At 31.9% G+C, this 23,145-nt stretch overlaps 1 protein-coding gene across 3 annotated transcripts in view; it reads left to right on the plus strand.

Annotated features, from left to right (window-relative positions):
* The window catches only part of LOC143225335 (uncharacterized), a 331,508-nt gene that overhangs the window by 181,955 nt on the left and 126,408 nt on the right, over positions 1-23,145 (plus strand). For 2 of the 3 annotated variants that reach the window (XM_076454555.1, XM_076454553.1), the window contains exon 2: positions 11,037-11,090. The gene's annotated coding sequence lies outside the window, so the exon portion shown is untranslated. Of the gene's footprint in view, positions 1-1,521; positions 1,647-11,036; positions 11,091-23,145 lie in introns of those variants that run through there. The other variant, XM_076454554.1, reaches the window with a different exon arrangement.

The following is a 23,145-nucleotide window of genomic DNA, read 5'->3' on the forward strand; positions in this document are numbered from 1 at the left end:
ATTGTGACATACTTAGAATATCATATAGTTAGTCAATACACTGTCTAGTACATCACCTCTGTATTCATGAGCCTTGATTCGTGTTCTTGAAGGGTGTGGACAGCGTGACTAGCAGGACATTGTTAGATTGTATAGTTGCACGCTCTGATGGTGTGTATAATATAAGTACTGTAGCTTTTCACAAGGCTGTCATTGTTTCTTTTGGTACAGTACAAATCTTCAACACTATTTCTGGCAACTTTGTATCAACAACTGGTTTTGCAATTTAGCTAACTTTTAGTTTAGAGAAGTTGAGGTTGCATATCACGCTGGGAAATCTGAGTAGTTACAAGAGCGAGGGGAAGGGGGCGCTGGCTCACCTGTCAGATAATTATGTTAAAGTTATTTTGAGCCAGTGAGTCTGGCGATGAAAGTTTATGGCTGAAAAGCTTCGCTGAGGGAAAATATGTATGTACATATATATATATATATATAACGCAAGGAACTCGTTTAGCTAGCTGGATAGAATTTTCTTCAGTTTTTGGTGTAATAAATATAAAACATTGATTATTCGACTACCATATTAAACGTCAGAACGTACAACTGTAGAAGTTTTAACGTGGGGCTGTTTCAAAAAGACAGAAAATAGTTCCTAACATAAAAGCCCTTGAACCAATTAACGTCTGGAGTGGGGATATAGAAGTACCGACGTTCTTGTGTTCTTACGTATTGAGGAAAGTTCAAGAGAACAACGAGTACATAAGGTACAAAATCACAGTTGAAACTGACATACCGGGTTCTCTGCCAACACAGAAAAACCAATTTTTTATCAAATTTATTAAGGAAATCTGATACCTGCTACCAAAGCGTAACTTACACAGGTATATTGATTATCCTGTGGTGATGGCAAGCCGGTTTCCTGGGTATTTTTTTCATAATGATTCCTTATTCTTTCTCTCTACGCATGTTAAACCAGCAAAGATTCCAGTGTTTCGGTTTCAAGCGTGATGATAAGGCACGCAATGTAGGAAGGTAATACTTTATCTTTCTGTCAACGAAGTGCTTAATACCATTTAAAACACATATCTTCTGTAAATCCGTCTACATCATTAGAAGGTCGACCCATTACAACCTTGTGACCTAAAGTTCTTACGTTTTAACACCAATTCATTTAAGTTATGTTTTGTCATTTAATTACGTGAAGTTCATTTTAGCAAGCTCCTGCTTTTAACATACAGGCCAATCAATGCCCAGTGCTCAGTAGAGCCGCCAGCGGAAAATCACAATAATCAGGACTTTCTAGCAAAGTTTTCTGGATAATTTTACCCTACAGATCTGTAATGTTCAACAATAATTACAAACTATCGCCTGTCCCAAATTACGGTTTTTTCCATCCACAAACACAGGTGCTTTGTGTAATGATTGCAAAGTATGCCACGACGAGTGCAAGTTACGTCCTTTTCTATTTGCAGAACATAAAGACTTTGGAAGCAGTTCTATCTGAATATCATGACGTCAAAGAGGTAGATTTCATAATTAAATACCAGTCTTAATTATGAGAGATGTCCATTTGATGGTTAATCGGAATTATTAATCATGGCCATAACCGATGTTTCTAATTTGAATGATGATAAACTCACCATCGGAACAATATTATCAAGAATCAGGTAGAAATCAATTTAGTATTAGCTTTAAAAATAATGTTGAATAACTTATCATTCTTCTCTGTGATAAATACACGGTATTAATATGTCTGTGTAGCTAGTTAGTTTGGTTTAACTGTGATATTTAAATGGCATTAATATGTCTGTGTAGCTAATTACTTTGTTTGTTTGTTTTGAATTTCGCACAAAGCTACTCGAGGGCTATCTGTGCTAGCCGTTTCTAATTTAGCAGTGTAAGACTAGAGGGAAGGCAGCTTGTCATCACCACCCACCGCCAACTCTTGGACTACTCTTTTACTCACGAATAGTGGGATTGACCGTAACACTATAACGCCCCTACGGCTAAAAGGGCGAGCATGTGTGGTGCGACCGGGATTCGAACCCGCGACCCTCGGGTTACGAACGCCTTAACACACTTGGTCATGACGGGCCAAATTACTTTTTTTTTCCATTTTGATAGTTAAATGGCATTAATATGTCTGTGTAGCTAATTAGTTTGTTTTTATTGTGATAGTTAAATGGTATTAATATGTCTGTGTAGCTAATTAGTTTGTTTTCATTGTGATAATTAAATGGTATTAATATGTCTGTACAGCTAATTACTTTGGTTTAACTGTATTAGTTAAATGGTATTAATATGTCTGTACAGCTAATTACTTTGGTTTAACTGTATTAGTTAAATGGTATTAATATGCCTGTGTGGCCAGTAACTTTTGTTTCTTTGTTAGTTTGAGACCATTACCCACATTTATTTTGCCTGTTATAACTGATTACACATCACGGACTTACCTTTCTTAGCAAGTCACCTACAATGTACGTATGAAAGCTAGTTACATATAATTTACCTGTGATAGCTAATTGTACGTGTGATTAATAAACGATAATTCTTAGAACAATAGACGGTATATATGTCTGTAATTTAACAGTTTAATAAATGGCAATTGTAGTCTTGGGCACTAAATGAAGAAACTATACTTGTTTATAATTTTTATATAGGTTTGTGATTAGTACTTATAGATAGTCTGTGGGTTCGTAACGCTAAAAGTCGTGTTTCGATACCCGATATTTGTCTCAAGTTCTTGTCTTGCTGATTCTGGTTAATAATTTAAAATTAGTTACAGTTTCACCTTAGTCCTTTTGTCTCTGCTCTTCCTTTTAGATTGTATATCTCAAACGTTGCCTTTGGAACTGAAGATTCAGTGAAACACCTTTAACAGCAATTGAGCCTGTTTCCGTGTGTTATCTGAACGCGTAATAATACCTTAACTTTATCCCTGAAATATCGAGGCTTTTTTGTACATCCGGTCGTATTACACTACAAAATAGTTCCAAATTTGGAATACATTTTCTTGATGATGGAATGAGCTATACTGTTCCACGGAAAGACTGACTGACGGGTGAAGGGGAAGAGAGCTGTTTATAAATGTGCATTTTGCAAGAAAAAAAATCCATCCAGGCCTCGTACGCGTAGAACCCTAGGCACTCTGTTTGCTTAGTTTGTCTAATGGGAAATACGTTCCGGCCGAAATAAACCTTTCATAATATCTGACAGACAAAATACCAGCAGGTTATCCAAAAACAAAACAAAACTTGTTTTAGCACGTGTTTGTGCACGTCAAATAAATTGTAGCTATACGCCCTTTTTATTATTTAGTTTTTTCATAGTTTCATCGGCAACGTTATATATATCCTTTTACTGTTTCACCCTAACCTCTGCTATTATACTTCATTTAAAAGAGTTCATTGGCTATATTAATCCAGTAGCCCTCTAGGTGATAATTATAGCGACAATATCTTTAATAACCGGTTAACTATCGCTTCAATTTTCTAAGCTTGAATCCATAACGCTTAAAACCGGGTTTCGATACCACTGGTTAGCACAGCACAGAGAGCCAATTGTGTAGCTTTAGGCTTAACAACATACTCCTCAGTTTAGCTGCTTCAGTCTAGTGATTTTCGAAGTATCTTTTCTTTTTTTTTTATACATATCTGTCTCCTCCTCATTTCAAAGTCGGAAATATGTTTTATTCAACCAAGGTGTTTACTTGATTTTTTCAAAATAAATTCGGATAAAGTAAAATTTATTACCTGGCAGATTTTCTCCCACATATTTCTTACCACGTTAGGTCACAGTATATATGTATAAACTTTTACGTTCGAAATTGAGTTTGGTTTCTTTATAAATGCTTTCAATCTTGCGTCCTGTACAGTTAATGACCGCCAAATCATACTTAATCATTGCGAAGAAGACCGAGCTAACCTTCTACCGGATATCTTAGGACCTAACTTCCGGGTTTTATATACAGCAACACTTAGTATCCTGCTGTTTGTTGATGTGGCTGGGACCATAAGGAATGATGACTCCTTGGTTTGTAGAAAGTGTTTGATCGTTTATTTTCCGAGACTGACTTTAATCCAACAAGCAGAAATGTCTTTACGTCAGTCATTTTCAAAGAACATTGAACAGCTTTTCGATATCACAGCTAAATGTTTAACAGCGATGTTTGTTTGTGAAACAATGCTTTCACTAGAAATCTGTTAAGATGCAATGTTTACCTTCAAATATGAACATGCTTCTAACCTTAAGTTGTAAATAAATTGATACAATATATGAATATGCTTCTAACTTTAAGCTGTAGATAAACTGATACAATATATGAACATACTTCTAACTTTAAGTTGTAAATAAATTGATGCAATATATAAACATTCTTTCATGTAGAAAAATAATTTGGCTTGTTCACAATTTTGGTTCCCTCAGCTTTTCTCACAACCATCTGAAGCTTATTTGCTAGTGTTTTTATGCCACATTAAGTTATTAATTTTCCAATTATTTTCTTTTTTAATTTATGTTTTATCATTACTAATATTTTAGGATGACTTTGTGTGTATTTTCTTATAAAAAAGCTACATCGGGCTATCTGCTGTGTTCACCGAGGGGAATCGAAGTCCTAATTTTAGCGTTGTAAACCAAACCCAAAGACTTACCGCTGTCTTTCTGGGGGACTAGGACAGGTTCATTTACAAAAGCTGGAAATTAATAACGCTTGGTGATCTCTTATCTCCTCGATTCCTATTTACCTGCATTAAAAATACACATAGTTTTACACTTATGCACGAAAGATAAATTAACAAACAATAGTTAATTTGATGCTGTAATGGTAAAAATATTCAATAAAGAATTCTTGTAGTGTTTTGCATACCACATCTTGGAACACAAGGTCACGAAAATCACAGTAGTTCGAAATTAAAGAAGGTAATATACATGTTAACATATTCGTATACATACCAGATACGTACTAACACTAGTGGGTGTTTAGAGGGTAAAAAAAACAACAAAAAGAAAAACACCCTTCACCTTCCTTCTGAGACCTTATACCCCTGATGTGAAGAATCTGTTACTCCACGATTTACATAAAGTGCGCACGCGCAGGTTAAAAGTTCAGCTCAGCTTGTGTGTTGTTTCTACATGCAACATACAAGTTCACGTGCAACATGTGTACCAACACACCCTACATAATACTTTGCTAAAATGTTATATGAGTTTTATGTTCGCTTTTTTTCTATAAAGTTTTTAAATGAACTCAGTTTTTAAGTCTTTGGTGAATTTAAACTACATGTCATGATTGTATTTAAAAAACAAACAGGTATCGAGCAGATTGGTCATTGATTGTAATGCTGAACATGTTTAGCGACGGTATTCAAACCCACAACCCGAAATCCAACAGAGACTTTCACTATGTTATTATTCTTTCTTTACTACATTGATGTTTTCGATTATCTATATCAGGATTAATTAATGTATTTAACTGTTAAAGTACACCTGAGCTCTTCCTATACACTAACTTCTAGTTGTGGAACAATAACGTTAGTGAAATTATTTGGGACTCTACGGTAACACCTGACCACGTTACTTCAGGCCCGGTACGACCAGGTGGATAGGACGCTTCTCTCGTAATATGAAGACCGCGGATTCAAATCCTCGTCTCACCAAACATGATGGCCCTTTTAGCAGTGGGGACGTTATAATGTACCGGTCAATCCCACTATTCATTGGTAAAAGAGTAGCCCAAGAGTTGGCGGTAAGTGATGAGGACTGGCTGCCTTCATTGTAGTCTTTCACTGCTAAATTAGGGATGGTGAGCGCAGATAACCTACGTGTAACCTTACGCGAAATTAAAAACAAATAAACGTTATTTTCGTATTTTTACTATGAATTAGCCAACTTTACTCTCATCTGTGTTGCATCAATGGTAGGTTATGTTTGCCCCCCGCTAGTACAGCGTTATGTCTACGGATTTACAATGCTAAAAGCAGGGGTTCGATTCCCCTCGGTGGGCTCAGCAGATAGCCCGATGTGGCTTTGCTGTAACAAAAACACGCATCAATGGTTTGTGTTTAATTGTAAGACGGTGTACCAGTGTACCAGCAACCCTATATTAATTGTATTAGTACAACCTTGTTAAGGAAAATAATCATACATTCACCTTTTATGTACTATTGTTATATTTGTTTACCGAGTGAAATAAAAAGAAGGACGTCTTAACGGGCTCAGAATCGTTAGCTATATCTGTCGCAGATGGTATTTGGAAATATTTATAACCTGTTCCATGGACGTTCAACTCCAGTTGAGAATTAAACATTACAAGTTGAGCCACGTTCTTTCTTCTTTTCAATCATTTTGAAATAGTTTATACGTTGGTTTTGTCTTGGTGTATCCCGGATGCAGTGATCTCGGGGTTAACTCTATTAGATAGGACTTGTTATGGTATAAAAAAATAAAATTATCTATATCTTTATCGTTTTTTTTCCCTCTTTTTAAAATCAGACTAAATTCTACTGGTGTAGGGATGAATCATGTATCCATTGTGGTTATATAATACGATATGGTATACTTAAAACGTTTCCATGACAATCATAATAACATTCAGTATAAATAGGACGCACAATGTTACGAAATTAATTGCATATTGGTAGTGTGTGTTTAATTAGAATCATTCCTTCCAGTTAGAATGTTTCTAGAGACACCACGTTCTATGATTTTAATGTTTAAATATATCCCTTTCAGATAGCACTTGAGTTTAACATCGTTGACCCTTATGACGAAATAAGTTTAAATAGCATTATGTGACAATAACGATAGTACTGTTCTGATGGTAACTGTAACATAACATTTACTATTCTGTTGTAGCTTTTAATGTTACATTTGTTGTTTTGGTGTAGCTTTTAATGTATCGTTGGTTTTCTGGTGATAACTTTTAACATAGCAATGGTGACTATTCCTTTGACAGCTCTTGATGTAGTAATGATTTTTTGATGATAAAATTCGACGTGGAAATGATTATTCTCTAGCTGTTTGAGGTATCAGGCAGTTGAACGAACATGCACAATGTGATCTTTTGTATTACGTTCTATACTGTTGCCTAGCTCTTTGGCGCTTTTTCACACTGACTGACTTATGTTTTCGTAGATGTTCCCCCGTTACAAGACACCAAGCTTTGTTTAGTACGAGTATTGTACGACCTATTGCAAGTCTCCTTCTTGATGGTCCTCGTGTCTCAAGTAGATCCATATTATTTTCTCTCAGTGCTATTGGTGTATTTAATATAATGGTACAATATCCCCGATATGAATATATCTTTATGATTTGAGTAAATAGACATTTTGAGTCATAAAAAGCAGCTACGTACACTTCACAAAAATGATGAATTTTCGATAGCATCACGCCACCTACAAATGCAAATTTATGCGACAGTACATTTGGTACATCACGACTATGCATCGGCTGTAGTTGACATGTGTCTCATTGCTTTGTTTATGAAAATTCGCTTGAATATAAGGTTTTAACTCTTTCTGTCCCTTAGAAACACCTATGACGTCAGATAGACTTATCACAGTATTCATAGCTGTTTCAAGGGAACACTGTATTGTTTGTTGTTGTTTTTTGAAGGTCTTATCCCTTTTTCTTCTAAATCATAAACATTAAACTTCGTCAACAAACGGCCTGGCATGACCAGATGGTTAAAGCACTCCACTTGTAATTTGAGGGTAACGGGTTCGAATTCCCATCATACCAAACATGCTCGCCCTTTCAGCCATGGGGGTGATTTAATGTCACGGTCAATCCTATTATTCGTTGGAAAAAGAGTAGTCCAAGAGTTGGCGGTGGGTGGTGATGACTAGTTGCCTTTCCTCTAGTCTTACACTGCTAAATTAAGGACGGCTAGCGCAGATAGCTCTCAACTAGCTTTGATCGAAATTCAAAACAAACCAATAGTCAACAAACGTTTGATAATCGGAAGTTCTCGACACCCGACTTTAACCGATTCTTTATTATTATTTTTTTTACATTTGTCAACACTCGATTCGTTGCGTGTGAAAATAAGTTTCTCGTCTTCCTCATTAAGTTTGGTTTTTCTTACGTATGGGAATGTGAACTACGTCGCCTTATTTCCATCTTGAAGTGTTAATGCACAATGAAAGCTGAAGAAGGGAGTCACTGACAATTTATCCTGATAACTCACAACTCTCACTTTCTTTCCCTGTTTCAATCCTTTTGGATGAGCTACGACTTAGGCTCAAAATAGCACAAACACGAGAAGGTTATGTGTCTTAGTAAGCACAGAGAAAGGAAGCTGTCTTAGTGAGAGCCAGGCCATACTAATAGTCCTTTAACATTAGAAGACGGGCTGATCTTGTAAAAACTTGGCTCAGGTTACCAGTACACATAGGGGCCCGAATTCTTTACTCAAATAGTTTGTGTGTGTATATATATATATGTATTTTTTCTTCTTTTTATCAGTTGGATAGGTGTCGGAACTAAAAAAACACCTTTCAGCTTAGCGCAACATTTTACAGTTGTAGGCAAAGTAACTAGTTTATTACAGTTCATACGTGTTTTTATATTTACTGATACTGCTTGACCATGTATCGGTTAAATCACTAAATGTGAAATAAATTTAAAGGGTTATTTTTTGTTGTGTTTAGAGGGATTATTTTGGAAATTTCCACCAGACAAGTAAGTTTAGTACTTTAAAAACCCCCTTTACCTCAAGTGGCGAAGCGATGTCTTAGGGCTTATGATGCCAACAGCAACGAATGTTCGAAAACGAAGTATTTTAAAACTACTTTGAAACCCGCTAAATTTGATAATTTTAAATACACTGAAAGTGGTCGTAAAACCATTCACTTTTTTCAAAAGTATTAAATACTTTTGGTATACTTGTTTAAACGTGAAAGCATAAAATTTTCCCTACTTTTATATGTCGTTGTACAGACTAAACTTAATACATAGGCCCTGGCATGGCCAGATGGTTAAAGTACTCCACTTGTAATTTGAGGGTAACGGGTTCGAATTCCCATCATACCAAACATGCTCGCCCTTTCAGCCATGGGGGTGATTTAATGTCACGGTCAATCCTATTATTCGTTGGAAAAAGAGTAGTCCAAGAATTGGCGGTAGGTGGTGATGACTAGCTGTCTTCCCTCTAATCTTACATTGCTAATTTAGGGACGGCTAGCGCAGATAGCCCTCGTGCAGCTTTGCGCGAAATCAGAAAACAAACAACTTAGTATAAGATACTTATAACGAAGGTCATTCCTTTTCCATTTTCTACTTCTGTATACATTTTTGTTTCCAAAACAACGTCAGTAAAACGCTTAATATGATAGTTTTGCCTACGAGTACGTTCGTAAGAACGTTAACTACGCTAATCTTTGTAAAAAATATGTTTTAAAAAATCATAAAACAAGAGAAAATGTATGTAAAAAAGTTTCTGTTTTGTTCTTTGAATTTCGCGCAGAGCTACACGAAGGCTATCTGCGCTAGCTGTCCCTAATTTTGAAATGATAGATAAAAATGAACGTAAACATTTGTAGTATAGTGTGATTTTTATTACACACGCTGGCTAGGCCTATTAGTTACTAATTTCGCTTCTTTTTTTTTTATCTGCTAGACTGTCTCTGGTTTCATTGTCTAACATATTTCCTCCCTACTAAATTATTATTAAATCGCTCCCGCTTAGGGACTTACAATGCTAAAATCGAGATTAGACTCCCTGTAACAGGCTGATAGCTCGTTGTGTATCTTTGCATTAAAACAAACAAACCCACTAATTCACTGATCTTCTGGTTTTATGTATTTCTTATCTACTAAATTATACCTCTGGTTTTCTGGTTTCACGTATTTATTACCTTATAATTACACATCTGGTCTTCGGGTTTTATACATTACTTATCTACCAAATTATCATTTTATTTTGTAATTCTAACCCATTATTTACCTAATAAACTATTATTATTCTTTTCATCAGTCTTAACGTATTTTTATCAACTTTATTATCATTCTGTTCTAGTTTATGTCATACATTTTATCCCAGTTCCATATTTTTTACACCTTAGCTCCTCCCACCAATGGCTCAGCAGTGATTCTGAAGGCCTATAACACTAAAAACCGGGTTCTTATGCCCATAGTGGGCACAACACAAATATCCCGTTGTGTAGCTTAACATGGAACGGATAGTACGTCTGAAAGATCTGCCGTTTTTTTATGTCCTTAAAATCGCTGAATGTGTTACAAACATCTGCAATCCAGTGCAAGTCGGTAAACGTTTAGGCTTAACGAACTTCACTTTTGGACCACGTAAAATGTTTTACATTACAACGATATTAAATCTCTCTTACTGCTGAGTCTGATATGAAGTTGTATAAACCATTTATAATCTATATCCAACTTGAAGAAAACTAACACATAACAAAGCTTAATATGACATTTCCTAAGCTAAGCTTATTATAATCCATTCACAAACGTTATGTTTTAATAACGTTTTAACGTTATTATTTAACTGGATGTTAAACTTCTTGCACTGTTTACTGACAAAACTGGAAAGCTGTTTCTTCAACAGTTAACCATATATTCAATAATTATCAGTTAATATCTTTTACAACACTTATGGTCAAAATAATCTTCCCTGATCTTCCCAATTCGTGTCTTTAATAATGCACTGACACTTTGAAACTTATCTCCATGGTTTTCCAGTTTCAAACATTGCCCGTTAATGTGTATTAGATTACCTACGTTCAACATATATGTATTTTATCTTTATTATTTATTGATTTATAATCCATAAAAAACGACTGAGTCACCTTACTGTTCTATCACTTAAGGCTGGCTATATCACCGTACTGGAATATTTTCGACGTAAACCTTTAAAGTGTGTGGTCCTTGTATATATAATATACCCTAAAATTCTTCCGTTAACTTGTTCTTGTAAGATTGCCAATCTGATAAAGTAAAGCTTCAGATGTTACCCCTGTCTTCCTCTCGAGAAAAGCCCTACCTTGTCGAGAGTTATAGAAGGCCTGCTTAGTAAAGATTTTCTTTCTTTTTTCCAGCTACGACAAGTTCTACACCTGGAAAACTGCATTCCAAGTTCTGAAGATGTAAAGGTAGGAACATCTGTTTCATTTTGTTTTTACTCACTCTGGTAATAAAATATTTTAATTGTGTGATATCAGGAACTACAAAACAATTAAATCATTGAAAACAAACATATATGTATTTAAAAACGTGATAATCAACTCAAAGACTTTACATGAATTAATATTGAGCTAAAGCACCGTCATTAGTACTAAACGTGTTAACTGTACGGAAATGTCAGTTAAACTGTTTCCACCGTTAACAGTAATATAATACTGTCACAAATTTATATCTTTTAAAATAAAGTAAATCACAGAAATACAAGAAGATAAAATCACCTTCGTACGTTTTAAACATGTCACGTACCATACACTCTGTTACATAGTATTTGCATACCCAGCAAAGAATCTCTAATACCACTTGTACAATTCACAAATAATATATACGATATCACACCCAACACAGATTATAAAATAATGTATACCCATCATAGACTATATAATGGTATATACGATACACCATTTTGGTATTTCACACGAACTAAATAATAACACTTGTAAAGCCAAGTGATATCAGGGTACAATATTGTTGTGTTTCACAAGGAAATACTACAAAATAACATTTGTATATTATATTAGTATAACATCATAGCTCAAGGACTACAACATAACATTTATATATTGTATTAGTATAACATCATAGCTCAAGGACTACAACATAACATTTGTATATTGTATTAGTATGACGTCATAGCTCAAGGACTACAATATAACATTTGTATATTGTGTTAGTATAATGTTATAGTCTAAGGGCTACAACATAACATTTTTATGTTGTATTAATATAACGTCATAGCTCAAGGACTACAACATAACTTTATATCGTTTTAGTATAACATCACAACTCAAGGATTACAACATTATATTGTTTAGGATAATATTATAGTCCAAGGACTACAACATAACTCGCATGGTTTGTTTGTTTGTTTTAGAATTTCGCACAAAGCTACTCGAGGGCTATCTGTGCTAGCCGTCCCTAATTTAGCAGTGTAAGACTAGAGGGAAGGCAGCTAGTCACCACCACCCACCGCCAACTCTTGGGCTACTCTTTTACCAACGAATATTGGGATTGACCGTCACATTATAACGCACCCATGGCTGAAAGGGCGAGCATGTTTGGCGCGACGGGGATGCGAACCCGCGACCCTCAGATTACGAGTCGCACGCCTTAACACGCTTGGCCATACCGGGCCAACTCGCATGGACAACAAGCACTATTTGACATCATAGAACCTTATGTTCATTTAATTACAAGAGTTTTTCAAGGTGAACTTTCAAGAATGTATTCTTTATAATACGTAACTTGTAAAACAGAAGTAAGACGAAGGGAAAATATTTTCTCACATTCATTAGTAATTAATTTAATTTCAGAGAAAAAAATGTTTCTTCTATGCTAATAAGTATATAGTTCAGACACGCTTTACGTATATGATATAAATGTTTTATTCACATTTCGTTATAGGAATAAGATACCGTTGTGTGTTGTTGAGATCACGTTCGTATATCGCACGAAATCATAAATAACAGAAACGTTTACCATAGATAAAATAGTAGTTTTTCCTTCGTTTTATAAATCATTTATATTTCAAGCTCTATAAAATCATATACAACATTTTCCAGCATAACGGAAATAAAATAAAAGAGGTATTTTTTTTAGGAAAATGTTTTAACATTATCATGAATACGTAAACACAGATACAAAACGTCGCCAGACAGATGTAACCTATAGCAACTTGAAATGCATTACGTCATACGCATCTTTTTAGGCTTAGGGTTTCATTAGCTTTAGCCTAGATTGAAGGCTTTGTTACTCTCCCTTCTATAAGAAATGATATCTGTATTAGTCCCTTTCAAAGAACGGTCTGTTGTTTGTTAAATGAAGTAGAACTATTTTACTTCGTACTGACGAGCTGTGAAACGAGTTCCTGCAAAGGATAACAAACGTTAGCTAATGAGCAGCTAAGCCGACCCTGTACCTACACACGTACATACACGATATGAAGAGAGGGCGCTCTGATAACCCAAGGACCATAATCAAGGATCTATTACGCATTTAGTGGAATGTGAAGGACGCTTTAGAGATAACAAAACCGTTTGATTGAGAAGTCGGGGTCACCAAGTCATTATGTGTCTCACGTCTCTGCACTTCGATAGCTCGCTGCAAATACACTTGTTAGTATTTTTACCTTGTTGTGGTATATTTGTGACAAACGTTCTTCTGAGATATTTCTTTCATTTTTCTGCCACAAGGAGGAAACTTTATTGTCGTTAATTTTAACTGTACAACAATAATAATAACATACAACTTTCTTGGCTTGTTTGTTATAACTGTACAACAAGAATAATAACATACAAGTTTGTTTTTATAATTGTACAACAATAATAATATGCAATTTTGTTTGTTTGTTGTAACTCTACAACAACAAGAATTATAACATACAAATTTGTTTTTGTTATATCTGTACAACAACAACAGTGATAACACAAATTTGTTTCTTTGTTATAATTGTACAACAACAATAATAATCACATAGAATTTTGTTTCTTTTTGTAACTGTACAACAACAAAAATAATAACATACACATTTGTTTGTTATAAATGTACAACAACAATAATCATAACATAAACTTTGTTTGTTTTGACTGTACAACATCAATAACAATAACATACAAGTTCGTTTCTTATAACTGTAAAACAACAATAATAATGTACAAATTTGTTTTTGCTGTATCTGTACAACAACAACAATAATCACATAGAATTGTTTGTGTAACTGAACGACAACAGTAATAACATACAAGTTTGTTTGTTATAATTGTAGAACAACAACAATAATAACATAAAGTGTGTTTCTTTGTTATAACTGTACAACAACATTAATAATAAAATAGAAGTTTCTTTGTTTGTTGTAACTGTACAACAATAACATAGGTAACATCCAAATTTGTTTGTTATAACTCAAAAACAACAATAAAAATTATAACATTAAGTTTGTTTTTGTAACTATACAACAATAATAATAATAACATACAACTTTATTTCTTATAACTGTTCAACAACAATAAAAACATAGATGTTTGTTTGGTTGTTGTCCCTGTACAACAACAACAATAATAACATAAAAGTTTGTTTTTGTAGCTGTACAACAACAACAATAATAAGATACAACTTTGTTTGTTATAACTGTACAACAACAATAATAGTAAGATACAAGTTTGTTTGCTATACCTGATCAACAACAACAATAATAACTTACAAGTTTCTTTCTTTGTTATAACTGTACAACAAATATAATAATAAAATAGAATTTTGGTTTTTGTTATAATTGATTTTGTTTTAATAATAACATACAAATTTGTTTCTTTATTGCAACTGTACAACAACAATAACAATATACAAGTTTGTTTGTTTTAACTGTACAATACCAACTATTATAAGATTCAAATTTGTTTGCTTGTTATAACTGTACAACAACAATAATAATGACATACATGTTTGTTTGCTATAACTATAAAACAACAGTAATAACATAAGTTTGTTCTATATTAACTGCACAACAACACTAACGGTAACATACAAATTTGTTTCTTTGTTGTAACTGTACAACAGCAAACATACAAGTTTCTTTCTTATAACTGTACAACAATAACAATAATAATATACAAGTATGTTTGTTTGTTAAAACAGGACAACAACAATAATAATATACACGTTTGTTTGATATAACAGTACAAGAACATTAATAATAACATACAACTTTCTTTTTTGTCATAACTGTACCACAACAACAATAACAACACAAATTTGTTTATTTTAGTTTGTTTGTTATAACTTAACAACAATAATAACATAAGCTGTTAGTTTGTTCTAACTGTTCAAGAACAACAATAATAACATAAAATTTTGTTATAACTGTAAAACAACAATAATAACGCAAATTTCTTTGTTATAACTGTACAATAACAACATACATGTTTGTGTGTTTGTTTGTTATAACTGTACAGCTACAACATACATGTTTGTTTGTTTGTTATAACTGTACATGAACGACAACACTAACATTTAAGTTTGTTTGCTATGACTGTACAATAAGACCAATAATAACCTACAAGTTTGTTTTTGTGTTATAACTGTACAACAGCAACAATAGCCACATTCAGGCTTGTTTGTTAAAGCTGTACAACAACAAAAGTATAAACACAATTTTGTGTTTATTATATCTGTACAACAACAATAAAAAACACAAGGTTGTTTTTTTCTTATAACTGTACAAACAATAAAAACACAAGTTTGTTGTTTTCTTATAACTGTACAACAAATATAATAATAAAATAAAATTTTGTTTTTGTTATAACTGTACAACAGCAACAATAATGATAATATACGGATTTGTTTGTTTGATGTCACTGTGCAACAACAACAGTAAGAACATACCAGTTTGTTTGCTGTAACTATACAACAACAATAATAACATACAAATTTGTTTGTAATAACTGTACAACAACAATAATAATATACAAGTTTGTTTGTATACAGTTACAACAACAATAAGAATAACACACAAGTTTGTTTATTTGTTATAACAGTACAACAACAGTAAATATAAGATACAAATTTGTTTTAACTATAGAAGAACAACAATAATAATAACTTACAAGTTTATTCGTTGTAGCTGTACAACAACAATAATAACATACAATTTTGTTTGTTATAACTGAACAACAACAGTAATAACATACATGTTTGTTTGTTATATCTGTAATACAACAACAGTAATAACATACAAGTTTGTTTGTTATAACTGTACAACAACAACAATAACATAAAACTTTGTTTGTTACAATAGTACAACAAGAAAAATAGAACAAGTTTGTTTCTTTGTTATAACTGTACAACAGTTACAATAATAACATACAAGTGTGTTCCTTTGTTATAACTGTACAACGATAACAATAATAATATAAGGGTCTGTTTGTTTGTTAAAGCTGTACAACAAGAACGATAATAACATACAAGGTTGTTTGTTTGTTAGAACTGTACTACAAGAACAGTAAAAACATACACGTTTGTTTGATTTTAATTGTACAACAGCAACAATAATAACATAGAAGTTCGTTTCTTTATTATAACTGAACAACAACAGCAATAATAATGTACACGTTTCTTTGCTGTAACTGTACAACAACAAGAAGAATAAGATATAAATTTTTATTACTATATGACAACAACAATAATAACATACATGGTTCGTTGTTTGTTATAACTGCACAATAACAGCAATAATAACATACAAATGTGTTTGTTTCTTGTAACTGTACAACAACAACAATAGTAAGATACAAGTTTGTTTGTTTTTATAACTGTAAACAATAATAATAATAACATAAAGTTTGTTTCTTATAACTGTACAACAACAATAAGAAAAACACACAAGTTTGTTTATTTGTTAAACAGTACAACAACAGTAATTAAAAGATACAAGTTTGTTTGTTTTAACTATAAAACAACAACAACAATAATAACTTACAAGTTTATTTGTTATTGCTGTACAACAACAATAATAACATACAAATTTGTTTGTTATAACTGCAAAATAACAACAATAATAACATACAGGTTTGTTTGTTTCTTATAACTGTACAACAACAATAATAATAACATTCAAGTTTGTTTGTTATAACTGTACTATAAAAGTAATACTAACATACGAGTTTCTTTTTTATAGCTGTACAACAAAAAATAACAACATAAAACTTTGTTTGCTATAACTGTAAAACAACAATACCGCAAGTTTGTTTTTATTACTATACAACAAAAACAATAACATACAAGTTTGTTTATTATAACTGTACAACAACAATAATAATAAGATATAATTTTTTATAACTATATGACAACAACAATAATAACCTACAAGTTTCGTTGTTTGTTATAACTGTACAACAACAACAATAGCACAATAATGATAATGACATACAAGTTTGTTTGTTGTGACTGTATAACACCAATGATAATAATGTACAAGGTTATTTGTTATAACTGTACAACAACAATAATAATAACGTACAAATTTGTTTGTTTCTTGTAACTCTAAACAATAACAATAGTAACATACAAGTTTGTGTGTTTGTTATAACTGTACAACAACAATAGTAAAAGCATAACGTTTGTTTTTTATAACTGTACAACAATAAAATAACATACAAATTTGTTTCTTTATTTTAAGTGTACAACAACAACAACAATAATAACTTACAGTTTCTTTTGTCATTTTACAACAACAACAATAATAACATACAGTTTCTTTATTTTCATAACTGTACAACAACAACAATAATAATATACAAGTTTGTTTGTTATAATTCTACAAAAACACAATAATAACATAGAAGTTTGTTTGTTATATCTGTACAACAACAATAATGATAACATGCAAATTTGTTTCTCATAACTACATTGCAACAATAATAATAACATACACGTTTGATTGTTAAAACTGTATAAGATCAACAGTAATATCATACAAGTTTTTTGTTTCTTTTAACTGTACAATAACAATAGTAATAACATGAAGTTTGTTTGTGATAACTGTACAACAGCAATAACAAAGTATAGGTTTTTTTGTTGTCACTGTACAACAACAACAATAATGACATACAAGTTTGTCTGTCTCTTATAAGTGTACAAGAATAAAAATAATAACATACAAGTTTGTTTGTTCAAACTGTACATCAACAATAATAATATAAAGTTTGTTTGTTATAACTGTAAAACAACAATAATAACACAAGTTTGTTTGTTTGTTTTTACTCTACAACAACAACAATAATAACATACATGTTTGTTTGTTTGATATAACTGTACAACAACAATAATAATAACATAAAGTTTGTTTGTTGTAACTGTACAACAACAGTAATAATAACATACAAATTTATTTATTTCTTGTAATTATACAACAAAAAGAGTAACATACAAGATTGATTGTTTGTTATAACTGTACAACAAGACCAATAATAACATACAAGTTGGTTTGTTATAAATGTACAACAATAATAATGATAACATACAAGTTTGTTTGTTATAACTGTACAACAACAACATTAATAACATACATGTTTGTTTATTATATCTGTAGCTCAAAAACAATAATAACATACGAGTTTGTTTTAACTATAAAACAACAACAGCAATAATAACTTACAGGTTTGTTGGTTGTCATAACTGTACAAGAGGAATAATAATAACATACAAGTTTATTTGTTTGTTGTAACTGTATAACAACAAGAATAATAATATACAAGTTTGATTGTTATAACTCTACAACTACAATAATAACATGCAAGTTTGTTTGTTATAGCTGTACAACAACAATAATAACATAGAACTTTGTGTTTTTGTTGTAACTGTACAAAACAACAATAGTAACGTACAAGGTCTTTCCTATAACTGTGCAACAACAATAATAATAACATAAAGTTTGTTTGTCTGTTATAACTCTACAACAGTAACAATAACATTCAAGTTTGTTTGTTTGTTTTAACCGTACAACGACAATAATAATAACATACAAGTTTTTTGTTTGTTATAACTGTACAAGAACAACAACAAGTTTGTTTGTTTTAACTGTACAACAACAACAACACAAGTTTGTTTGTTATAACTGTACAACAACAACAATAATAACATACACGTTTGTGTGTTTGTTTGTTATAACTGTAGAACAACAACAGTAATAACATACAAGTTTGTTTGCTATAACTGTACAACAACAACACTAGTAACATTCAAATTTGTTTTATAACTGTACAAAAACAATAATAATAACATTCAAGTTTGTTTGTTTGTTTTAACCGTACAACAACAACAATAATAACATACAAGTTTTTTGTTATAACTGCACAACAACAACTATAATAACATAGAAGTTTCTTGTAGTTCTATAACAGCAACAACAATAACAAGCTTTTTTATAACTGTTCAACGACAACATTAATAACATACAAGTTTGTATCTTTTTTACATCTGTAGAACAAGAATAATAATATCCTACAAGTTTGTTTTTGTTATAAATGTATAACAACAACAGTAATAACATATGAGTTTGTTTGTTATAACTGTACAAGAACAAAAATAAAAACATACAAGTCTGTTTGTTTGTTATATTTGTACAACAAAAATAATAACATACAAGTTTGTTTGTTTGTTATAATTGTACAACAAAAATAATAACGTACAAGTTTGTTTGTTATTACTGCACAACAACAACAACATACACGTTTCAGTGATGTCGAGAAACCCACTTGTTGAGAAATTTATATGCAAAAACGGCTCGTTTGGGTTGAGAAAATATTTTACGTAGAAGAGCGAACAACGTTTCGACCTCCTTCGGTCATCGTCAGGTTCACAAAGAAAGAGGTAACTGACCGGAAGCTGACCACATGTTTGAAAGGGGTTGTGTAACTGTGTGTCGAAATGTAGAGGGCGGTATTAGATGTTTGAATATATAATTTTATTTATTTTATTATATTAATATAGGTATAAAGGCGTTCCTTTATATTGGTTTATTTTGGGTTTAAGTTGTTGTATAAGTAAGGCTTCTTTAATTTTGCGTTTGTTTATGTTTGTTTCTTTATTTAGTATTTGAGTGTTTTCTATGGCTATGTTGTGTTTATTTGACTTGCAGTGTTCGAAAACGTGTGAAGGTGACTTTTTATGTTCTTTGAATCTGGTTTCCATTTTTCTACTTGTTTCTCCAATATAGAAGTCGTGGCAGTTATCACATTGTATTTTATAAATAATGTTGGTGTGGTGTTTGTCAGTGTAGTTTTTATATAGTATAGACCTCAGTTTTCCTGACATCAGCAAACAAATAACCAACATTTGGCAAAAATTAGTAACAAAATATGACATTCCAGTTAATACCAAATTTATTCAAAAACCAGGCACAAAACTGAGGTCTATACTATGTAAAAACTAAACTGACAAACACCACACCAACATTATTTATAAAATACAATGTGATAACTGCCACGACATCTATATTTAAGAAACAAGTAGAAAATGGAAACCAGATTCAAAGAACATAAAAAGTCACTTTCACACGTTTTCGAACACTGCAAGTCAAATAAACACAACATAACCATAGAAAACACTCAAATACTAAATAAAGAAACAAACATAAACAAACGCAAAATAAAGAAGCCTTACTTATACAACAACTTAAACCCAAAATAAACCAATATAAAGGAACGCCTTTATACCTATATTAATATAATAAAATAAATAAAATTATATATTCAAACATCTAATACCGCCCTCTACATTCCGACACTCAGTTACACAACCCCTTTCAAACATGTGGTCAGCTTCCGGTCAGTTACCTCTTTCTTTGTGAACCTGACGATGACCGAAGAAGGTCGAAACGTTGTTCGCTCTTCTATGTAAAATATTTTCTCAACCCAAACGAGCCGTTTTTGCATATAAACATACACGTTTGTTTGTTATAACAGTACAGTAACAATAATAACACAAGTCTGCTTTTTTGATAACTGTAAAACATCAACAATAACATTGTTTGTTTGTTATAACTGTACAATAACAATAATAACATAGAAGTTTATTTGTTTGTTGTAGCTGTACCACAACAATAACAACATGGAAGTTTGTTTTTTGTAACTGCAGAGCTACAACAGTAATAACACGTTTGTATGTTATAACTGTACAACAACAAACAAGTCTGTGTGTTTGTTCAATTTGACAGAAAACTACCAGAAGGTTGTTTTTATTAGCTGTCCCTAATTATGAAATGATATGTTAGTGATAAGGCAGACAGACAGTCAAAATTCCTCTCCTTTAATATTTGGCCTACCCTTTTATCAACGAATAGAAGGACTGACCCTCACATTATAACGCTACACAACTTAAATGGGAAACGTGTACGCTTAAAGGTTTCGATCCTGTAACCTGTCGTATTCAAGATATTATCAATAAATAATTATGAGAAATGTTTTGAGGATATTATTAGATGTTAATCTAACTTATGTGTAGAATATTACGTAATTCTGAGGTTGTAATATTTACAATATAAATGTATTTAATTACGTTTACTTTAATTTTTTCCATTATTATTATTTATATTGTTTCATGAAGCAGTTCATTGTTATTTTTTAGTATTATCTCCAAACACTGCTTTAAATAATTTCATCCACCGTTCGTTAATCTTTATCTTTAGAACGAGTTGCTTTTCCGACACGTTTCCCGGAAACTCTCGGATATCTTTTTTCCTAATAAATTTAACCAGAGATTTATTTTTCCTGATAAAACTGAATATTTATTTAAATAGCACTGGCTGCAATTAACGCACACATTTTAAAAGTATTTTAATATTTCATCATCTGTTATACCCACCACCACCTCTGTGGCTCTGCCGTAATTCTGAGGGCGTGAAATACTAAAAATTGCTCACGGTGAGCACAGAAGAGATAGCCTCTTGTTTACCTTTGTGGTTAAAAACAAACAAGGAAACTTTATCTCTTCTTTATGCAACATTCATTATAGCTGTTGACTTTTGTTCCTGTTGCTTAGTTATTTCCAAAAAGAATATTCTCTATAAAAAAGTGTCACATTTTTCGATTTACTAGTGAAAAAATACCGAATATAATTATAATAATGAAAATAGTAATATTTTATTATTCTTCTAAATTATTAATATATTAACACGAGCTACTGACAAATTATTATAGTGCTAGAAAAACAAAACAAATAGATTTTTATATTTAAACATATGTAGAATCTAAGAACACCCTTTATTTATTCCAAATTATTAGATTGTTAGCGAAAAAAGCAACAAATTTTCACGTACAATCATTGTAGAATTCCACGACGATACACTGTAGTTTTGTTTACTGTGAGTTTGGGTTTAAACACAAACAAATATGTTTAATATAATTGTATAATAAGAAATTATGTTTTTTAGTGATCTAATGACGTTGGTTATTTTAACTAAAATATTAGTTTGATAATACAGTTTTTTTATTGAAGCAATAGCTTAATAATACCGGTTATTTTTCTAAAGTCTCAGCTAATACCGTCTATATTATTTTATTTTCTAAACTACTAAGCTGAAACACTAGTTAAAGAAGAAGAAAAATATATGTTTGTGGTGACAATACTAGATATTCTTAAAGTGCAAGAGTGACGTCGCACGGTATCTTTACGAACTAACTGTTTTTAAGAGAAAACAAATTCTATATTGAAGGTTTAAATACTGAATATAATTTTAAAGTATCAATGTAAAAACTGTAGATGTTTGTGAAGTAACACTTGATAATACTAGCTATATGTCATGGTACTAGTAGCCTAGTCATACTATTTTTACAGTGAAGTTATATTAAAATGATTTTGGAACCTATCCACGTCGTTACAGTCTTTGTCACCACGCACATTCATACTTTATCTGACAATCGTGCATCTTGACAGCGTGGTTTTCATTGCAGAAGGCTCATAATAAAATTGACATTTTCAAAGCACACACCTTCCTCCCTGAATACTTTGCATAATCTACAAAGATTATGAGGACAACGATTTTGTCGGTAGGTACTCTTTCAACAGTCCAATTGCACAGAAATTCGTTAGCAACTTGACTGATTTGTCTTACTTTGGAATATAATGGAAAACAGTTTCATTTTCTAGCCGCATAAGATTTGCCACGATTGAACGGATATGTTATGGAAGCAGCTTGTGATGCTTTTCCAGATGATAATTCTCTTGAATTGTGTTGCGTATTGTTGCCTGAAGCACGTATATAGGTTTTGCTGTTAACCCTTGTTTGTTTGTTTTTTTATTCTTACCTATTACAAAACGACGCACTTTGCTACTATGGCTGAGGCACGAATTGTTGCACGTCTCTTTCTGGATGGTTATGGTACCCTAGACTCATCCACATTCCTTTGTGTTCCAATGCCTCTTACATATCTTTCGTAAAAGCGATCACTTTGCGATGGTCTCACACTACATCGTGAC

The sequence above is a fragment of the Tachypleus tridentatus genome, chromosome 9, assembly GCF_004210375.1.
Source record: "Tachypleus tridentatus isolate NWPU-2018 chromosome 9, ASM421037v1, whole genome shotgun sequence".
Classification (NCBI taxonomy): domain Eukaryota; kingdom Metazoa; phylum Arthropoda; class Merostomata; order Xiphosura; family Limulidae; genus Tachypleus; species Tachypleus tridentatus.